The sequence below is a fragment of the Ambystoma mexicanum genome, chromosome 6q (assembly GCF_040938575.1).
Source record: "Ambystoma mexicanum isolate Mex_15411 chromosome 6q, UKY_AmexF1_1, whole genome shotgun sequence".
NCBI lineage: Eukaryota > Metazoa > Chordata > Amphibia > Caudata > Ambystomatidae > Ambystoma > Ambystoma mexicanum.
The window spans coordinates 753,669,297-753,691,200 of record NC_090937.1 but is presented as its reverse complement, the minus strand read 5'-3'; positions in this window follow the sequence as shown (position 1 = coordinate 753,691,200).

The window sequence follows — 21,904 nt, the reverse complement described above, 5'->3', positions numbered from 1 at the left end:
CCGCACCCACGCTGAGCGTGTGGACTAATTTGCGCAGTTTGTGTGCTTCTGCAACAGTCCAAAAGAAATTGTAGACACAAGGCAAAGTATTATAGAGTGTAAAAATATAATTTCACATATCCCAGACAATAGCTGATCTGAGGACTTGATGTGTAAAATGTTTGTACCTCTTTGCAGTGATGAAGACGGTGACGAGGCACACCCCTCCACCCCTACAAATGGCCACACCCCCGAGTGCATCTTCATTCTCCTTCTAGCTATAGCAGATTGAGGTGTACTGTCTTTACTGCTGTAGTGACCAAAAGGAAACTAACCGGTATGGCTTCCATGGCTGCTGTTGGTTCATTAGCCTCTGCACCACCCCCAAACCCACCACCACCACCACCTCCCCAAGAGCCTGCAGAGAGATATATGGGTGAGGATGTAGAAAGCGAGGAAGAAGAAGAGGAACAGAATGAAGTGGAGGAACTCAGCAGTAGGAGCACTCGCCGGGAGTCGGGGGTGTGGCGGGTGTTTTCCGTTTATGGGAACCTACCAAAAGCACTAGCAAACCTGGTGAAGTGTAACCAGTGTGAGGTGGTTAGTACAGATTTGGTACGACAACCATGAAGGGACACCTCACTTCGTTCCACACTGCGGACATTCGCAAGGTGGTGCCATGTGAAGAGTGTAGTTGCTTGAGTTCCTCCACAGCATCCTCCATGTCCGATCCTCCCACCACAAGAGACACTCCTGTGGGGAAGCGCCTCCCTCCAGCTGCCTCACAAGCCATTCGCAATGCTGTTGACCCTTACCTTTCAAAGGTGACAATAGTGTGTAATTATTGTGACGCAGTACTCTGCAGGGGGGAGAGTTTTCGAAGTGCTTTTGAGGCTACGGTCGCAGAGCACCAGAAGATCTGCTCCTTACCTAAATAAAGCTCACCCTATATCTTTCTCTGTTCACTTGCCCTTTCTTATCCCCATGGCTGGTGTCCCTTCCTTACCCTTCTTTGGCCTCTTTTCCTAGTGTGTCGTGTGCTGTGAAGCAATAAACGTGAAAACAACAACATTTATTGCAAAAGGCTCTTTTCAGAGCCGCCTTTCTCAGTTTAAAGGTAGAACTATGAAGTGACGGTCGTAGACCCCCGTGGAGTGGTGGAAAAGTTTGCGGACAGTCGTAGGGGAAAAAAGGGAGGGTGCAAGCGGAGCAAACACAATGAAGTGGACGCTGGGAGTAAGTGCTGGCTCTGAAAGAGCCTTTCGGTGGTGTGTTGTGTGGGTCAAAAACTGTGGATTGGAGAAAACGGATTGTCAGATAGGTTAGTGTGAATTCAAAAGAGGGCGCAATGCATTTTGTACATTGCAAACAAAAATCTGATTGCCAGCATATGTGAGGTGGACTCCATCTCTGCGAAAATGAAAGAGCTGCGAAACAAAATGTTTTCATTGTGGAAGGAGGACATGCCAACATCTCTTAAAAAGGCACAAACAGCCTTATTCACATTGCGTCTCGCTTTCTCCATTTGTGGACCAAAAGCAGAAGAACGCAGCCATATTTGTCTTTGTGCAATACGGGAAAAAAGTATGTGGCAATTTCAAAACATGTCCATGAGCTTCGCAAGTCCTTCCTTCATTGCAAATTGCAAAGAAATTCCTGAGACATGGCCCAAACTGTTTCCTCCCCAGTGAATGATAAGTATATCTGGAGGACGCTCTGTCAGTAAAGTAACACAGAGAGGTACCAAGTACAGCCACCTCATGCCAAGCACGCCATGCCAGTGCACCTCCACATGAGGAAATCCGAGATCTGCAGATAAACTGCAGCTTTCTGCATGCACCTTCAACCAATGTATCCATGAGTGTCCCAAAATCCAGATAATCTGTTTTCGAGCATGGAAAGCCATGACTGTGTGGTGTCCTGTCAGGGAGAAGACGGTCTTGCTAAAGTGCGCCGTTCAGAACACACCTACTGAACTTTATGGACCAATCCCTAGCTCCGCTCATTCTCATTTGCATGCGTCTCCACCCCTGAATCCCCGTTGGTGATACGCGCTGGCTGCGAAGCACCGCCATGTTCGCGGACATGTATAGGATCAGAGCGTAACGACAGTACATTAAAGTGTCATTCCCCTTTTTCTCCTTTAAAATGGGCTCTGAAAAGAGCAGTTTATTTTTTATTTTTTGCCAGATACCGTACAGACATCTGTTATTTCATTTATTTTTCTGTATTCTTTTGTCTTTGCTCTACTCCTACAACCATTACAGAACCTTCTCTAAAGCAAGCCTTACGTTCCAAAAGAACATCGCATTTACCAAAGAAGATAGCGCAACACCATCTGCTTCGAAATAATCTGCATTGCTTGAAGCAACGTTATCATGGCTGCAGAAAAACATACCAGCTCGTATCATGAATGCACGCATGCCGCGATTGATGATACACCTCCCAATACTTTGGTCTGGACAAAAAACAGAATTGTTGTCCCATTTTATTCTAGGCAGTAAAGCAGAAAAAATGACTTTCGTTGTTGGGAAGATGGTCATGAGTGCTTCAACCAACTGTGCCAAATCGGCCAACAAAGTACGTGAACTCACGTATCCCAAATGGGAAGCACCGTAGTGCAAAATTACCACATGAGGAGTGGTCATTGTACGCATATCTCTGCAAACTTGCAGAATTGCCGCAGCATCGCCATCAGTGTCAGCGCTCCACACCACCTCTACTCTCACATCGAAATGGTGTGCCACATGCCTACTCTCGGCATAGTGTTGTAATCCATGCACAAAAATGTCTCCAATCACCAAAACCCGGACCCTCTGCACCTCTGCCATCTTCACTGTACACACCGTCTTCCACACAAAAGAGTAATGTGAACATCTGATTGGCTGATGCCTACAGTCCCCTTTCCATGCAGGATTTGCTGTAGAAACCCGTATGTGACACGCCCTTCCTGCAGACAAGCGTTGCTTACGTGCGGCACGTAACTCTTACCCAGTCCTTCAACCCTTTCCACAGCGGTAGCAAGTCGAATCCCTCATTGGACACAACTAAGCAGTCACACAACCATCCACCAATCACATTGAATATCGCTAATTCTAACTCTGTCATCAACATTGCGCACTTCAAAATTACTGTCGATGATTGTGAATGGAAGTCGCATATCATTGCAAAGCACCTACTTCATAAGTTACTGTGCAAGTATTGCAAATTTCTACGTACAGCTCCATGCATGTGCACATGCATGAGTATAGAATACAGGTATGTATATTGTAATCAGAGAACATGTGCAACCCTTATGATTTAATTTAGACAAATTAATGGCGCTAAATGTGCATAGGCAATACCTACCAACATTCCCCCTTTTAAGTTCAAGATGTCCGATTTATCATTGACAAACCGCACGACTGCTTACTGTCTTCCGCATAACCTATACATACGTTGCAAGCATGCCTATTTAGGATGGAACTCAATTTTGTATGTGAAAATGACAGAGTCGTGTACTGTGTACGGGCTACATTAATGCTACTTGCAATGTAATCGTATGAGGAAAGTAAGCGCTCCCGATTACTGTGGTGACATCTCCCTCTGAGGGTCTCCCGATTTTTCGGCATTGTGCTTTTAATTTGCAAGTAGAACATTTTTCCCCATCTACTACTGTGCCCTATCGCTTACAAACCTCTCTCTTATACATAGTACACTGTGTAAAAAACAAAGCATTTCCATAAACTTGAAATTGTTAGCAATTTTGAAGGACTTTCAAGTACCATATTGCAAATACCATGGAAAGACTCACAGTGAAGTGAAATACACACATGCACTGGGTTGAAATATGAAAGTAGAATGCTGTGACGAAAGAAGCACAATTAATGTGTGCAGTATTATCACTGCTGTAAACACACTAAGGGCCTCATTACGACCCAGACGTTAACCATGGCGCTATTAGCGCCATGGTTGACGCCGCTACCTTACCGATTCTGCCATGGTGAATGGCGGAATTACCGCCCCATTCCAAGGTTGGCGGGCGGTAATTCCCCATTCACCATTGGCCCTTTCCATTCCCATTTTTGCCCCGTAGGGCTCAATGGAAATGGGGAAGGTGGTAATTACGGTACCGCAAATTGCGGTACCGTAATTACCTCCAAGGTCCCTTTGCGGGTCCTGTCCTTAACGGCTTCTAAAACCAGCCGTTAAGGGAGGACCCACAAAGGGACCTCAGAATTGGGCGGTAAGGGGTTACCGGCACCAGTGCTCTTACCGGTACCGGTAATCCCTTACTGCCCGGGTCATAATGAGGCCCTAAGTAATTGATTTCGTTTTTTTGCACCGCAGTGAAGACTACTCTCCTGAGAATCAACAGCATCTACACTGCAGACGACATACCTGAAGAAAACTGGTTATTTTGCGTAATACCTTTATATTGTAACTATTCCTCAAAGAGGCTGTTTGGGTTATTCGTTTATTGTAGGCGCCAAAACAAACATTGATTTCTAAACCATTCCACCTACAAATATCCATTTATTGAACAAAGAATAACAGGCAGAATGGCTCACAAATCCCTGCATGTTTGGAACTCAAATAACATACGTAATCCTTGGAAGGTTAGATTTAGAAAAGAAGTTGTTGTTGCAAGTTTATGGCATTTTGTTCATTAATAATGGTTTTCGTTACAAGTAGGTCACTTTGTACTCTCATCTGAAGCACATTGTAGTAGTATAGAAACAATAAAGTAGCCTTACCAAATCATTGCAAGAGTCCAATGCACATCGACACACCATGACAAAGACCTTCCCCATCAGACTCATGCACACATGCACACAGCACACAGACATTGGACAACAGACCAAAGTATTCCTTTTTTTTCAACAGACACCAAAGAACTCCTACCAAAAAGCAACTCCGTAGAAAGGAACGCAAATAAAAATAAAAGTGCCCAATGTAAGCATCCACCTGTTGTAGAGTTTGTACAGAATGTTGGAACAACCCAGCTAATGCAGTTGGTTAGCAAAACAAAGGAAGTCTCAACTACCGAAACTTTACCTCCTCCATCAAAATGTGTCACAAACACAACAATGTTGTCAAAAATAGACTACCTGTACAGCTAACAATGCTCCTAAGAATTCTGATAGTGTAACAAGAACGCATAGTAAAAAAAGTATTTTATCAAAAAGGTTTCATCAGAGTCCTTCAGAATCTACTAAGAAGAGGACCGAAATCATCCTCACCCCTTAAAACCTACCGTAGAAAGTTAATCCTACAAGGTCTCGTGGACAGTGCAATCCTTCTCAAAAGGAAGTTGCAGTCTTTGGCAATCACTCTTCACTCTCTACTGTTCCTGGGAGGTGCTACCACTGCTGTGGTTCTACAAGACCCACTCCATACCGCGGAGCGAGCCGCGGAGTGTGGCTGCGAGTGTGCAGTCTTTGGCAGTCACTCTTGACTCTCTACTGTCCCTGGGAGGTGCTACCACTGCTGTGGTTCTACAAGATCCACTCCATACCGCGGAGCGGGCCGTGGAGTGTGGCTGCGAGTGTGCAGTCTTTGGCAGTCACTCTTCACTCTCTACTGTTCCTGGGAGGTGCTACCACTGCTGTGGTTGTACAAGACCCACTCCATACCGCGGAGTGGGCCGCGGAGTGTGGCTGCGAGTGTGCAGTCTTTGGCAGTCTGTGCATGGCTGCAATGGCGCAAACGCCAGATACTGTGAATACCCAGGACTTTGAGCACGACCCCAGGGAAGCGGAGGAGGGTCGTCTGCTTAGAAGTGCGTTCTCACGAAACACCACAAAAACTCTAAACCACGGTGTACAAAACCAGCTCCCGTTAGGTTTGATTCCGTCTCATAATCTAAACAAAATGCCAGCTTTACCAACATCCCACGCCCGTCCCAGGCGTGTAGACTCATTTGAACAATCCATGGAGGAAAGTGATACAATGCAAAACAGTCTAAAGCAAATAAGTTCGGCAGTAGTGGAGGAAGCCCATCAGGACATACCTGCTTCCTCGCAGCTGACACAAATGCCGGATCCTCCAGTCTGTCCGCCTGTGTCCTCGCAACTGCAGACTCCCCCTCAACAGCTCCGGGCCCCGGTGGCCTCCGGGCGTCCCGTGAGGGGGGGGCGCCTGCAAACGAGTGGCCGGATACTCAGCAGCGGCGGCCCACTCCAGGCAAGGAGCCCGACATCATATCATCCCTCCGCATTCGGTGGGGGCGGCCGTGCAAATGGTGCCACTCGACCCGAAACAGCCGCGGGCCATTTAGGGGGTGGAGCCAGGACCCGCTCCCCCACCCCCGGCGGAGGAGGCCACACGGGCGGGAAATCCAGGAATGATCGGGCCACGCCCCCCACATGGAAGCTGTGTCTTCACCAAATCCCCAAGAGTGTCGGGCCCAAGGGCTCTCGAGGCAGGAGAGGGAGGCCACACATCCAAAGGGATCAGATGCTTGCCCGATGTCACCCAGAAATGATCATAGAAGCCAAATGAAGGCCCAAGTGCACTTCAATCCACCCACATCATTCCCTCCAATTCAAGACTGTATCCCCCCTCGGCCCCGGGTAGGCAGCGGGGGCCCAGAGAACGATATTATCGTCCTTCCCATGAACTGCCCAGAAAACACCAATCCATCACCAGCACACGAAGTGGGAGTGTCCAATGTAAAAAAACGAGGCAGGATGGAGGGGGGGTCCCCAGTCTTGAGAAAATCCAGACCACGCAGCAGAAAAGAAACCTGGGAACGGGCGCCCGGCCCCGAGCTCACCCCCACGGGCGTCACACTCAGAGCCACAAGAGACTGCCTCTCAACCTTGACTGGTCTCAGCGCTCGCTCCTGAAAAGGGTCCAGAGCTCTCTACTCCACCTATTGAGCATCATGATTCGGACAAGGCGGTTTCTCTGGGAAATCCTGCCACAGAAAATCCATCAAGCCCACGGACCAATAAGAAAGGGCCATCAAACTCAAATATGCCGAAAACCACTGACGTCCCGGCACTTCCAGCTATGGCCGGGCCACAGTCTATTCAGCGCACGGCTACCCGAGCACAAAGGGTGGTCAGTGGCCTAACGGGTCAGTCGCCCGATATCCCAATCCAAGAACAACGCCGCCAAGCGACTACCAATGGCCAGATGGTCTGCAAAGGCAAGTAGGGGTGCCACCTGTTCTTTCCAAACTACGCCCCCCGGACCGGATCAGTTGTGGTCCTGCAGACCCACAGACTACGCCTGTAGTGAGACGTCTCCTAAATGAAAGCTTTGCATCAACACCAGTCTCTAAACAGCGCCCCCAGTTATTGGGCTCCCCAATTGACTCCTCAGGACAAAACAAAAGGGACTTTCTGTCTATAATGTCAGCAGTCACAATCGCCCTAAATCCCTTTACCAAATTGTACGAAGGCATCAACAAAAACCTAAAGGACCATACCTCCATCCAAGCCTCCATGCTTGCAAAACTGACCTTCTTGGAAGGCTATATCACAGCTCTAGACGGTCAACTAAAATCCCTTAAGCTGAACGTGGATCATGGGCCCACAATTGTCGCTCCCTGTCTTACAACACGCCCAATGGTGGCCGCAGCTGGAATATTAAACCCGCCTCCACAACAGCGACTCTTACCCCCTAGCACCGCTCTCCATCAGTCGGAGGGACCTGCTCCTCGGAACTTGCTCAACCATGAGGTCATCGTCATAACGGATGACTCCCAACAAGCCGATCAGTCCCGAAATTCATCTGCGAGGCCAGAGGACGGCTCCTATCCTCTCTTTTCAACAGCAAGACCAGAAAAACTGGACCAAGGAGAAAAATCCTTAAATCAAAAAACACCACCAGCAAAGCAACCAGCTTCATGTGTTGACAAAAGAGCCATGAAAGCCGGAAATCCAACCCATATGGTGGTCCTGCCATCAGGAAAGCAAAAAGGAAGCATCTCCTCACTGCGCTACACAGAAGACTTCCTAGCAGAAAAAGACCTGATGGAAATCTCTCAACATTTCGATGATCTCCAATCCGCACCGCCGAAAGCGAAAAGGACACAGGGTATAAATTCCTCACCTTGGAGGACAGCAGGAACAATCTTCTTCGACGGCACGCGCGCCCCTCCCACAGCCCTCCAGGTTTCAGAGCAGTGTCATTCACCCCTCCCCGAGCGAGAGACTCGCCGGGTCGAAATAAACCGGCCTCTAGTGCTATGTCAGGCCACCACGCTCCCGGGGGGTTTCAGCCAGAACGTTCCTTAAAGAAAGGAGAGAATTACCCCTCAGCACCTACACCAAAAGACCAAAGGGGGGGCGCGCTCGTCGATCCACTATTCTTCAAGAACAGAGTCTTACTGCAAGCAAATCTTTGAGTGAGCGTCCAATCAAGATGGAACAACACATAGACAACGAGGATGACATAATCCTAAACAGAAGAGGGCTACTCTCATTATTCAGCCTGATCCCAAAACTTTGTGATATAAAATCTTCTGACCTAAAGATAGTGGACCCCTCCCACTCGCATGACAGAGCCAAAGTGAATGTCTACACTGTTTCCAAGAGAGTGAAAAGGGAAATAGTGCGAGCAAAAGAGGATTTGGCTGCTCTAGGTTATATCATCAATACCCAAAGCATAAACTCACACCTAAGGGACTCGGACCACTTTGAGAAAAACTCGGCCCGCCAGGATAAAATCATCGGAAATGAGAAGGGACGAGATCGTAAAAGAAGTTTGGGACAAGTCCGAACTGGGGCCAACTCAAACTTAAAGCCTCAAGAAACTCCCCTGTCCAGCATGCGGGACAAATCAAGGTTGCTCAAGCTGACTAAAACACTTGATTGCCAGACTACCAGGTTTCCCAGGATCAACTGTAACTCTCCCAAAGGGGACTTGGCACAGCACCCAGCGCAGAGAAACAGGCCAAACCCGAGAGCAACAATACAAGCCGTATCCTCCAAGCCAAAACCAAGTGACAAACTACAGGGGTTGTAGGCTTGGCTTCCCAAGGTGTTGTCTCAAATGAATAAATAGCAGCCCGCAGGTCGGCTGGAAGGGCTTCTTGATCGTCCGACGGTCGACCATCATTCAACTCCTCTCCATTTCTGTTCATGGAATACCCGTGGCCATCTTCACCTTACAATGATGGGCGATGCGAATTTAGCATCATTCGATATCATTTGCCTACAAGAGACTTGGTTGGTACAAACACCTGCCATGGACGGTTATGACATCATCCTGGCCCCAGCCAACAAAGGGCTATTGGGTCGCCCGACTTCGGGCCTCCTCACGGCCTATCGGCAGGGAACTGGCCTAAGACACAAGGCCACACTTCTAGCCAACCTCTCGATCTTGGCAGTCCTATTTGATTGGGTTGAAAACTCCCATTCCAGATCTTCGCAAATCGCAATTGTGAACACATACTGGAACCCGGCAGCTATAAACCCACAGTCCTACCTAACGATGATGGAAAACCTGGTGGATGAAATTCAAGCCACGCACCAGGTCCTAGCCATCATAATCTGCGGGGACTTAAACGTCAAATGCTGTGATGGAGTCGCAAAACCGGGTAAATCTTCTAACCTGACGCCAGCAGGGAATAGAGGGCACCTCTGGTCATCCCTAATGTCCTCAAGAAACCTGGAAAATTTGAACTTTGTCTTTCCGAATGCCCACCGTCTGCCAACTTGGGAACAAGGTCCCCTCAATGCCACCATTGATTACATCTACACATCAAGACAACTCTTGGGCAAGGTGAAAGCCTTTGAGGTAAAACAACAGCCAGCGACCATAACCAGCTCACAATGTCATTGGTCAACCATTCTACACAGCCCGCGCCGTACGTTCTAGCAGTGGAACCAATCAGCGTGGAAACAGACTGAATTTGACAGCACGAGCCGTTACATCCCTGCGGGCCAAATATGTTTGTAAGGGGAACACCGAGAGCAAAGAAAACCTGGACTACGTTCCTCCATTGGTACAATACAGGGCGAAATCCGAACAGCAGTCTTCCTCGTTCATTCAACCCAGACACTCCTACGATGTTACTCTTGTAGCTAAAAGACGAGAGCTTCGCAGGCTGAAGAGACAGCTGGGAAATCTTCCCCAAAACAAAGATCTTCCAAGCTCCTGAAACAACATCCACCGTAACAGAGGCCGCACTGGGTGACAATCAGTTGGTCACGGACTGGCTAAAATTGGACGACCAAGTCAAAATCGGAGACCACATCAAAAAACGGAAGATCTCGAGAGCAGCGGGCCCCAATGGCATCTCCAACATAGACTTGAAAGCAAACCCAGCAGAATGGGCATCGATGATCGCGTCGATTTTCACAAAATGTGCGGCGCAGAAAGCCCTGCCGCCCTCGTGGACCAAATCCATCATCGTCCCGATCTACAAGAAAGGCGACATCACAGACCCTCTAAACTATCGTCCTATTGCACTCTTGGACTGTATTGGCAAAGTCTATGGGAGCCTGCTCCTGAAACGATTTCAAGCTTGGACAGAGTCGGCCCTGTGTAATGACAAGTTCCAAACAGGCTTTAAAAAGAAGATGGGCACGGCAGCTAATATACTAACCATCAGTACCCTAAAAAGCAAGGTCTGGGAAGGTAAACCTCGAATTTTCGTTGCCTTCATCGACCTCTCCCAGGCCTTCGATCTAGTGGACCGGAAATGACTATGGCAAAAACTGGAAGGGTGGAGCTGCCCTCAGGAGTTTCTGCAGCCAATTAAAGCCCTACACTCGGAAACCACCCTCAGGGTCCGACTGTCACAAAGGGGAAATCTTTCAGGGGAAATTTTGACTGAACGGGGGGTAAAACAAGGCTGCCCCATGGCTCCAGCGCTGTTCCTGGTCTATATCGGCGACTTCAGGGCATCAGAAGACCTGACACGCACTTTTCCACTACAAGTAGCAGACGCCAAAATAAGCCATATTTTGTACGCCGATGACCTAATCTTACTGGATCAGACACAGATCGGCCTCCAGAGGCAGCTTTCAAATCTCCTCATGTACATGGAGAAAAACAACCTAAGAATAAACAAAGAGAAAACTAAAATCTTGATAATGGCAGCTGGGCTTAAAAAAATCAACGACAAATTCACATGGCGTCTTGAGGAATACGAGATCGAGAGGGTCTCCGAATATAAATATTTGGGTTGACAGCTCGAAACTTGAGACCTCCATGCAGGCATCCCTCCATAATAAAACCAAGAAGTTGGCCTCTCAAGGAAAAGCAATTGATACTAAATTTGGAAAATTCTCTTGCATTCCAGTGCTTGAATTTTACAGGAAAAAAGTTGTGCCGTCCATCACCTACGGTGCTGAAGCCATTCCATCGATCCCAGCAAAAACTTGGCAGTACCTAGAAAGCCTGTTCTGGAAGTCGGTGTTTGGCCTTCCAAAATCTACATCTATTGCTGCAATTTGCCGTGAGTTGAGCCTTCTGTCACCGAAGGCAACGGTAAATATCAATGCACTCAGGCTATACAGGAAATGTATAATGGACGACAGCGATCATATTTATGGTCTCCTCAATAAAGAAGTGCACTCTGGTAAGGTGAAGATGCTAACAGCCTGGAAAGATTTCAACAAGGCCCAACTTGATTCGGTCGAGTGTTTGGAATCTGATCTCAGTACCAATCCCAGAAGAGTCTTCCAGTAAACTGAAAGACCTAGATTGGATTCAAACTGAAGAATCAGCATCCAGGAACAAACTTCTCCTTCACCTCCCCCCATCGTTCAGCAAACTCAATGAGCCGATGAAATATCTGCAAAAATACCCCAGTGGGGGGCCCAAAACGCGCTCCTAAGGATCAGATTGAATCTGCTAGAGACCAATGAAATCCGGTACATCAGAGGACTAGCGGATTCAAGCACATGCCACCTGTGTGCAACTGAGACTGAATCAATTAGACATCTGCTGCTGGTCTGTCCAAAAACCGTAACTCTGAGGGCAGCTTACTTCAAACATCTAATCGGGGACGACAGAGGGTGGGATGAAGAATCTTGGTGGCCAAGACTGATTGGAGGAGACCTTACATCGTGGCTCCTAGCAACCACAAAAATCTTGAAACATACCATGAAAATGCTAACATCTGGAGGAGCCCACCCTGAGTAGTCGTAGTGATTTTGTTCTTTTCTTTCTTCCCGCAACTTGTCCTTTGTAAAGTTTGCTTATACAAATAAAACAAAAAAAAAAACAAAAAAAGGAAGTTGTTTATATTAGTGTTAAATAGGATGAAAGCACTAACAAAACTAAGTACTAAACTACAAAAGAAATTTCTTACATGTTTGTGGTGGTGAATGGAGTCACACAACAACCACAGAACCATATTTTAATGAAGAAGCATACAAACAAAATCAAACAAACACAATTGCCATCCATAGCAGTGGACGAGGGTATGAGAAAATCAATACTACCATCATGGAACAATAAACACTGCTTACAAATGTATTCCCTGAAAACTCAGAAATACCTCTCGATTCAGCAGAACCACACTGTGCAGTATACAAATGGCCGTGCACATCAATGTGTACCATTCCAAACAAAGTTTTCAAATCTTTACGTCAGTTCCTTAATCAATATGTAAAAGGTAAAGAGAAAAGTAAAATGAAAGTGCTGCAAAATATGGATATTTGTGCAGTGCGGAAATACACAGGACTAAAAGGACATTCATTAGCCTGCATTTTTGGGCCTATTTGCAAAAGTGCCTTCCATGATATCAAAAGAATATCAGTACATCATTCCAAAGTAAGACATTTAGTGTATAAAATATACTGTGCAAAAAGTCGAGCTTCAGAATTAGGCAACTTAAAAACCGCTCTTCTGCATGGTACACCCGAATACTTACAAGAAGAAATTGACCCTACTCAGAGAAAGTATTTTGGAAGTGAGAGCCACTTACAAAATGCAACAGTTTTAGAACATAGTAGCAACAATTCTGCACATAGCAACCTTCTATTACACACATACAGAAAAGAAATAGTAACATTTAAAAGGTCATTGGCTGTACCAAACCATGTGTGTGTGTGTTGTCGTAGAACGTTTTACAACAGGGACACAAAACAAATGTGGAAATAGCATACAAAATAGAAGACAATGAAGATTATAAATGGTTTGAATTAACTCTCTACCTTTTAGCAGAAAACAAATATGAACTAACTGAACGCCTAATATGTTGCAGTTACTGTACTACAAAATTAGACAACGTGTACTACAAAATTAGACAACAACCACACTCCTTCACGTGCTATTACAAATGATTTGGAATTGTTTCCATTACCAAAAATCCTGGAGCTGCTCAATTTGTAGGAGAGCATAATAATTCAAACAGTTCACCCATTTCAAGCAATTATACGCATTCATCCAAAAACAGCAAAATTACCTTCCTCTGAATTGGTGAAAGGCATTTGTGGCAAAGTAGTTTATTTGCCATTAGATCTAACGGAAAATGTACACACTCTAGGAGTGGAACGTTCAATAGAGCATTCTTTAATAGTCTTGGTAAATGGAGTACCAACAAAGGACAAAAATAATTGGCAACAATTAGTGGATTTACACAAAGTTAGACAAGCATTGCAATATCTAAAAGACAATAATGAGTACTACAAGGAAATAGATATTGATGAAAGCTTAAGGGAAACAAATGAAATAATTCAAGAGCCATCAGAAACTGGACAATTTGAACTTCTGGATCCTGCTACAGTATCCACTCTTTTGGACCATTACACAATTCATCTATTGCATTCCAATGAAAGCATAGATGATGCACTAGAAACTTACCAAATGCGACAAACCAAAGGGTCACCAATGAGTATATGGGAAAAAAGTATAGAAGCACATGCTTTTCCACTGCTATTTCCTACTGGCAAAGGTGGAAGATACGATGAGAGACCCACTCAGATTGGGGCATCAGAATACTGTTCATTACGAATGTATTCGCAAGATCCCAGATTTAGACAAAATGTGGAATACATATTCCACCTACTCTATGAAAGTGAATTAGCAACACTGTGTTACGGAGTTGCACACATTCTTAAATCTGGTACCCACTTTCAAAATAAGTCAGCTACGCAGTTAATACAAAAAGTACAGGAAAAAGATGAGGTTTTACAATCAAGTATAACAAATTTGTTTGCAAACGTGCGTCGTACAAAGGAATACTGGTTCCGACGGCACGGAGACGTGCGTTGTATGATCAGAAACCTAGGACCAGGTTACACTAAGTTGTGCAGAATATGCATGGGAAGATTTACATGAGTTCCTACGCATAGCAAACAGCAACAAAAACAACATAGATATATTAACACCTGGAAAACTTTGCTCTCTAGATCCAGTTAATGTGTCAAGATATTTCCATCATCGTTTCATTGCAATGCTACGCTTTATTTGCAATAAAACTGTTCCTCCCCTTGGAGAAGTGCAGCACTTCTTTTGGAGAAAAGAATATCAAGCGAGAGGAGCACCACATATTCACATGCTGTTATGGATCAAAGGTGCACCGAAATTTGGTCACGACAGTGACAGCACTGTTTTGCAGTTTATCCAAAAATATGTCACTTGTAAAATCCCTTCTCAACAGACACATAGTGAGCTGCATGGGCAGATTTTACAATTTCAAAGACAGAAATGTGGCAAATATTGTCGCTGCAAATACAAAAACAAAGGTAAATACTACACCAAATGCCGCTTTGGTTTCCCTAGACCAGTTACAGAAACAGGTGAAGTAAACAACTTCATGGCCCTCATTACAACTGAGGTGCTAAGTGCACCAACTTTACCACCATGGTGTAAACTACGTTTACACCATGGTGGATGGCGGATTTACCGCCCCATTACAAGGTGAGTGGGGCGGTAAATCCCCATTTCCCATTTTCCCTTCCCCATTCCCAGTTTTGCCCCATAGGGCATAATGGGAGTGGGGAAGGCGCTAATTACGGCACCGTAAATTACGGTGCCGTAATTAGCACCAAGGAGCCTTAGCACCATGGAACTTAACGCCTGCAAAAAGCAGGCGTTAAGGTGGGAATCAGGCGTTAAGGGTTAACGGTGGCGTTAACCCTTAACGCCTGAGTTGTAATGAGGGCCCATGTCTTTAGTTTGACATAGTGTTAAAGGTAAATCACCTAAGAACACGTATTACATAAAAAGAAGGGAAGAATCAAAATATATCAATGATTACAATGCAATCATTGCCCTCTTATGGAATGCAAACATAGATGTGCAGTACATTGCAGACAATTCCACTGCTGTTGCATGATATGTTACAGCCTACTTAACAAAAGCAGAAAAAACTGAGCTTCAAGACCTCTGGGATGACCTAGCATAAGACAAAACATTATCACAGAAATTGTACAGCCTAGGCATAAAAATGATCTCTCATAGAGAATGTGGCGCCTATGAAGCAGCAGATCATTTAACTGGTACTGCATTGTATGGAAAATCAGACAACATAGTATAGCTCAGTCTTGGTCCTGCAAAATCTAGAAAAAGAGTGCTAAAATCATATGAGGACATAGAAACAATTGCCAGAAATGATCCCAACAGCCAAGACATTCTGAAAAACTATTTACTGGACACATACTATCCAAACAGGAGTAGCACTCTGGAAAGCATGTGTCTATACCACATAGCTCAAAACTTTGCATTCAAAAATAATGTAAAACCCAATTAAAGTAAACCTAGATATAGAGTGACCGATTGTGAAGGGAGCTTAGTGAAAGTAACCAAACGAAGCTTAATTAATCATGTAAAATTGTCATTAAAAAGTCCTCAACAGAAAGAACTATAGTACATGTCTCTGTTACAACTTTTCAAACCATGGAGAAAAGAGGAAGACATACTAGATAACTATGACTGCTATGAAGATGCTTTCAAAGCAAATGAAAGCGCTATCACCGATGTGAACTTTACGCAGTACAAAGCAATGTTACACAATGAGCAGCAACAGGAAGAAGAACTTCAGGCCCAACTAGATAAGGACTCTTCCGACAGTAGTCAACCTTCTGTAACAGGAAGTCAAGAACCACTAGGACAACCACTAATAGCAAATGAGGGTGAAGTAGCTATGGCAGAAGTAGGAAACACCATGTATCAGTATCAAGAAGATACAGAAGACTTAACTGTACAACAAGCAAAACTTAACAACGATCAGCGCACCATTTTTGAAGACATAATAAAACAAAATGTACATGGTAATTACAAACCTATACTGCTGTATGTCAGGGGTGAAGCTGGATCAGGGAAAACATTCTTAATCAAAATCATCAGCAAGTTCCTTCAACAATTGACAAACAACAAACTGTCAGCTGTTGTAACAGCCCCCACAGGTCTAGCTGCCTACAACATTGGCGGTACCACTTTACACCGATTACTACTGCTTACAGTAGAGCATCAAAATAAATTAGACTACTGCAAACCTTCTGCAGAAGCTGCAATGGAATTACGCAGAGTATTGAAACAAATGAAAATGCTACTAATAGATGAAGTGAGCATGGTCTCCAACCTAATGTTGGCTTTGATTCATCTCAGATTCCAAGAAGTACTTAAAAGTAACAGCGAAGAACTCTTTGCAGGGAAACACATTATCGTTTTCGGAGATCTTCTACAATTGACACCAGTGAAAGGTGAACCGATTTTTAAAGCCTTAGGCCACAAACTCTGCCGGAAAACTGTTGGTAGCATAGGTAATGTTAACCTTTGGCAATATTTCCAATATAGAGAATTAACTGAGAACATGCGGCAATCTGCAGATCTCACTTATGCCAACATCTTAAAAAGTATTAGAGTTGGTGTATTATCGCAAGAAGCACAAGTTGTATTGAAAAACCAGCACATACATGCACTTTATGGCGACAATGCATGTGCAACTGATGTTATGTAACAAATAGCGCACAAAAATGTCAATTGTATGGCCTTAATGCCAACTCTTGCAAGCTGTTTCAAATTCAATTAAACAATGTTAAGTAAAGAAATGCAACCAATACTGGAAATTAGCGCCACAGACAAACTAGACGTACATGGTATGACAGTACCCATGTGTGAGCAAGCCACAACAAGACTAAATAGTTTAGAAAATTCAATATGCAACACAAGTGGGTTGGAAAAAATATTGAAATTATCCTTAAATTGTAGAGTGATGCTTAAACGTAACCTTGACGTAGAGCAAGGGCTAGTTAATGGAGCACTTGACACAGTTGTTGGCTTTCAATTATACCCACGTGATAGCAACATTCAGTTTGTCAATATTCGCTTTGATAAAGTTTCAGAAGGTAAAAGGATAGGGCGCTCAATTGATCGATTCCTTCTCTTCAAAGACATGTATGTACGTAGAGAGCAATTTTCTCTAACTCTTGCATATGCAGTTACCATTCATAAATCCCAAGGTCTTACCCCAGACAAAGCATTGATAGATATAGGAAACACAGTCTTTAATGAAGGCATGAGCTACGTAGCATTATCATGCTTACCTACACTTGACGGTCTATTGCTAAAGAACTTTGATGCAAGTAAAGTCAAAGCTGATATTCCTTGCATTCTAGAATACAATAGATTACGTTCACTGTACACCCCTCATCTGAAACAATACCCTGTTCCAGATAAAGTAAAACGTGGTGAAAGAAAACTAAATGAAACAGAAATGCAACATAATCCAACAACAAATTCCGGAAAGAAAAGAAAAGAAGCTAAAGTTTCATCAATTACCACAAACATAGAAGAACCTTTTAGGGAATGTAAACCAGGGACGTCGGCAAAGAAGCAACAGAAATTCCGAAAAATGCACTCAGATACAGAATTTGCTGGACCATTCAAATTTGCAAATGAAAGTGGGGTAAGTTGCTATGCAAATGTAGAAATTAATATTATATTTACATTGCCACCAATTCTTAACAATATTTACCTCCACAGTACAGACCAATTGTGTTTGCAAATGTTAGTGCTGCATAGAAATACAACAAGCAATCCTGACAACACATACAGTGTTCATGGAGTGAGGCAACAATTGGACGACTGTGATGGAATGGTGAGATTCACTATGAACTCACAAGAAGATCCACAAGAATTTCTAATGTACATACTATTAGTATTGGAAAACAAAAGCATACCTGTAACTGAAATCTTCCAGATTTCGTACATGTGGAAACATACATGCACTCTCTGTAGCAAAGTGATACAGGAAGAAATCCCAAATGAGCGATTTGTGTATGTTTCCATACCAAATTGTGAGAGCATTCCATTTCAGCAACTTGTACAAAATGCAAACCATGGCAGATTATGTACTATTTGCAATTCAGACAATCGCTGCACCTTACTGATACAATCACATAGGGCCTACATAATACTTATGCTTCTACGTTATAATGCAGATGGCACCAAAAACAACTGCAAACTGATTGGATTCACACACAGTCAAGTGTCACTTGGAAAGAAAACCTTTACAACAGTAGGTATAATCTACCATGCAGGAGCTACAACCAATGCAGGTCACTACACTGCATACATTAAAAAGAATTGTGGATGGTTTGAATATAATGATAGCACGATTACTCTAAAGCAGAGATTGCCAGCTAATCTTACAAATGCGTATTTAATGTTCTTAAAGCCAAAATTTATGAAATAATGTGTACTTCACAATTGTCAACAAAGTATGTGAAAGACCACAAACAGTTAGAATACGCCCACAGGTATCTAACTACCCAACAGGATGGAAGAATGACACAAATAAGTGATTATCACAGATCATTGTAAACAAATGCACAGGCAGAATACGCCTATACGTATCTAACTGTTGTTAAAAATCGGCAGGAAGGCAACAAAGAAAACATTGATGGGAAAGATAAAGGAAACAAGATATGTCAACGACACAAATGAATGAGTATCACAAATCTTCAAGATTACAAAAAAAAAATTATGTGAAAGACTAAAAACAGTTAGAATACGGCAATAGGTATCTAACTACCCAAGAGGATGTAAGAATGACACAGAAGGCCTCATTACGAGTCCGGAAGTAACCGAGGTGGTAAAACCGCCTGGTTACTGCCGGACTCGTATTACCATTCCGCCTCCGTGATTCCCGGAATTACCGGGGTATTACAACCCCGGTTTCCCGGGAATCACGGAGGCGGAATGGTGTTAATCCCCATTCCCCTTAAGTCCTGTGGGACTTAAGGGGAATGGGGATCATGGAAACACCGGCAGCATCTCGTGATGCTGCCGGAGTTTCTTCGTCCGCCTGCAGGCGGGCGGGGTTAAACCCGCCAGGTCAAATCTGGCGGGAACATCACCTCCCGCCTGCAGGAGTCGGGATCAGGCAGTCCGGAAAAAACGGTGGCGGCGGGTTTACCACCACCGTTATTTCCGGACTACCTGATTTGTAATGAGGCCCAAAGAAATTAATATGACAGATCGTTGGGAGCAAATGCACAGGTAGAATACGCCTACAGGTTTAACTGTTGTTAAAAATCGGCAGGAAGGCAACAAACATAACATTAATAGGAAAGATGAAGGAAACACTCAAAGGAAACAAGGAAGTAGTTAGTAAAATAGTAAATGAAGGTTTTTTTTAATCTGACAAGGATTTCTTTCCCCCAGACCCAAGGATTAGAAAAGCAAACACAGAAACTGAGCACAAGGCACAGTACACTAGTTTGTAAACTAAATATGAGGGTAAAAAAAAAGGTAAACTGTCTATTAAGTAACGTAGTAAATGTTCAAAAAATGTAAAAACTAACATACCTGTTTCTTTTATCACAGAAATAGAAAAAGGGATACTTCCGCCAAGTACGATAACCATTTAATAATTGTATGTGGATTCTGAACAAAGTAAGGAGTAAGTATATTGGCAGTCATTTCCTACACATGCAAATCTACGCGTCTAATCTATGGTACTAATATGCTGCAGTGCCTGTCGGCTGGCCCTTGCATCTTCAGTGTGTAACCTACCATGTACGCCTTATGACCAAGGTCCCAGGAGTATAGGTCCTAGCCACAACCATCGCTGCATATTAAAACCATGTTCCTTGTAAATTAGCTACTTATATATGTACTTTTCGGACCATCGTCTGCAGCCATGCAGGCAAGACACTAGGACGTCCACACAACAAGCGCATTACACCACACCCATATTCACTTGTAACTCCACTGCTTATGACTTCAGTCTTGGGTGCATGGCCTTTGGGCATGCAATCAAGAGTCTGGGTCCTGGCAAGAAACACCACAATATATCGGAACCATTGTGCCTTGTCATTGTACTATGTGCTCCCAAAACGCTACGCCCTCCCCACAACCATCTTAATGATGTTGCATAGTACAAGTGTACCAATAGCTGTGATATGGTGCAGTAGTATATAGCCACAAGCTACAGAGGTGATTTTGAGACCATAGAATTATGAATGTATGGGTATATAGTATTTAAAATGCATAGTTACTTACAACTGCAGTGCTTATTACTTTGTTCAAATACTATGCATCCTGGCCACTACTACCACACCATATGACATCCATTGTGGCATATAAGTACACTACGAACAAATGTACTTTTGGGGGCATGGCCTTCGGCCATGCACCCATGATTGCAGCCCCTCCCCACAGCCGCCAGAGTGATGCACTACAACACCATATCGTACCCATTGTGCCTTTTAAGTACACTACGTATAACTGTGCTGTTGGGTGCATGTGTTCACGGAGAGGAGGAAGTTACTGACGGGCCCATAGGTCAGAACTCACCCTCCAGAGCTTGTAAGACAAGCATGTGAGGACAGGGGGTGCAGGATTCACATACTCCAGCACAACTCAATAATGAGGACTCAGTAAGTTGGCAAATGGAAGTCATTTTAATGACAAGTACATCAAACAGGGAAACAAATAGAAATCAGCAGCATTGCGATCACCTCTCTCGCCCCGACTTCCTCAAACTTCAGTTGAACAGCCACTTTTATGCATAAAACTCATCATCATTGACGTCTAACTTTACAAAAATCATCATGCAATATAATTGGTTAGGAAAGGTAACTTAAGTATAGGTGCTATATCTGTACATGGTAACAGAGCATGCGGATTGGATAACTCTTATCGGGTGGGCGTCTATGTCGAACCCTCTACATCACTCGTGATAGACGTCACAAGTACGGCGTCTCATTGGTTCTACTGACCCTAGATTACTTGGTCTATTGTGATTGGGTGGGTTAAACCCCTAGACATAAATCCCCATTTTAATAAGCAGCATGCAGAATGGAAACCCAGGTGCCTGGTGTCCCAAGTTTCACCCTGCCTCCCTTCCGTCAATCAGTATCCTAGGGCTATGTGTCAATTAGTTGGTTGGGTATGGCCTCAGAACTGTAGTCTCTTATCAGGAGAAGTTATGGCATCCTCAGGTTCTGGATGACATCAGGCGGTGGTACTTCTTCACACCCGGCAGGTCACGTGTCTGTTCACCATGAATCTGCTTCAGTTTCCAGCTTTTATTGTATTTAATTCTGCTTCAGCTCTGCCACCTGCCTGGGTCTCTCTTATCTTGACCTTCACGGGTGAGCTGGTATGCTCCACAGCCTGATTCTTGCGAGTTGACGCCCTCCTCCCCTTCTCTGGGTGACCTCGATTTCCCAAGCATGAGCCGTTCTCTGTTGAGTTTCGTTTCAGCTCTTCCTCTCTGTTCTGGCTGGGTTGCGAAACTGGGCCTGATAGGCTTCGGGCAGCCTGGGTACATTTCTGCTTCACAAAATTCAGTCGCACTTGCATAATGTTCTTCTTGAGGTAGATATATAGTTGGCTCATACCACTTCTATTAGTCTACTAAGCATTGCAAGCAGTATCGTTTTCTTAGCTCCTTGCGTTCCAAGCCTATTTACACATGTTTGCCTGCTAGGTTACTTTCATCCTGTCTTGTAACTCGTTCCCTTACATTTTAGCAACGTCTCTCGCCTGTGTCTATTACGTCTATTTTCATAACTGCTCACGC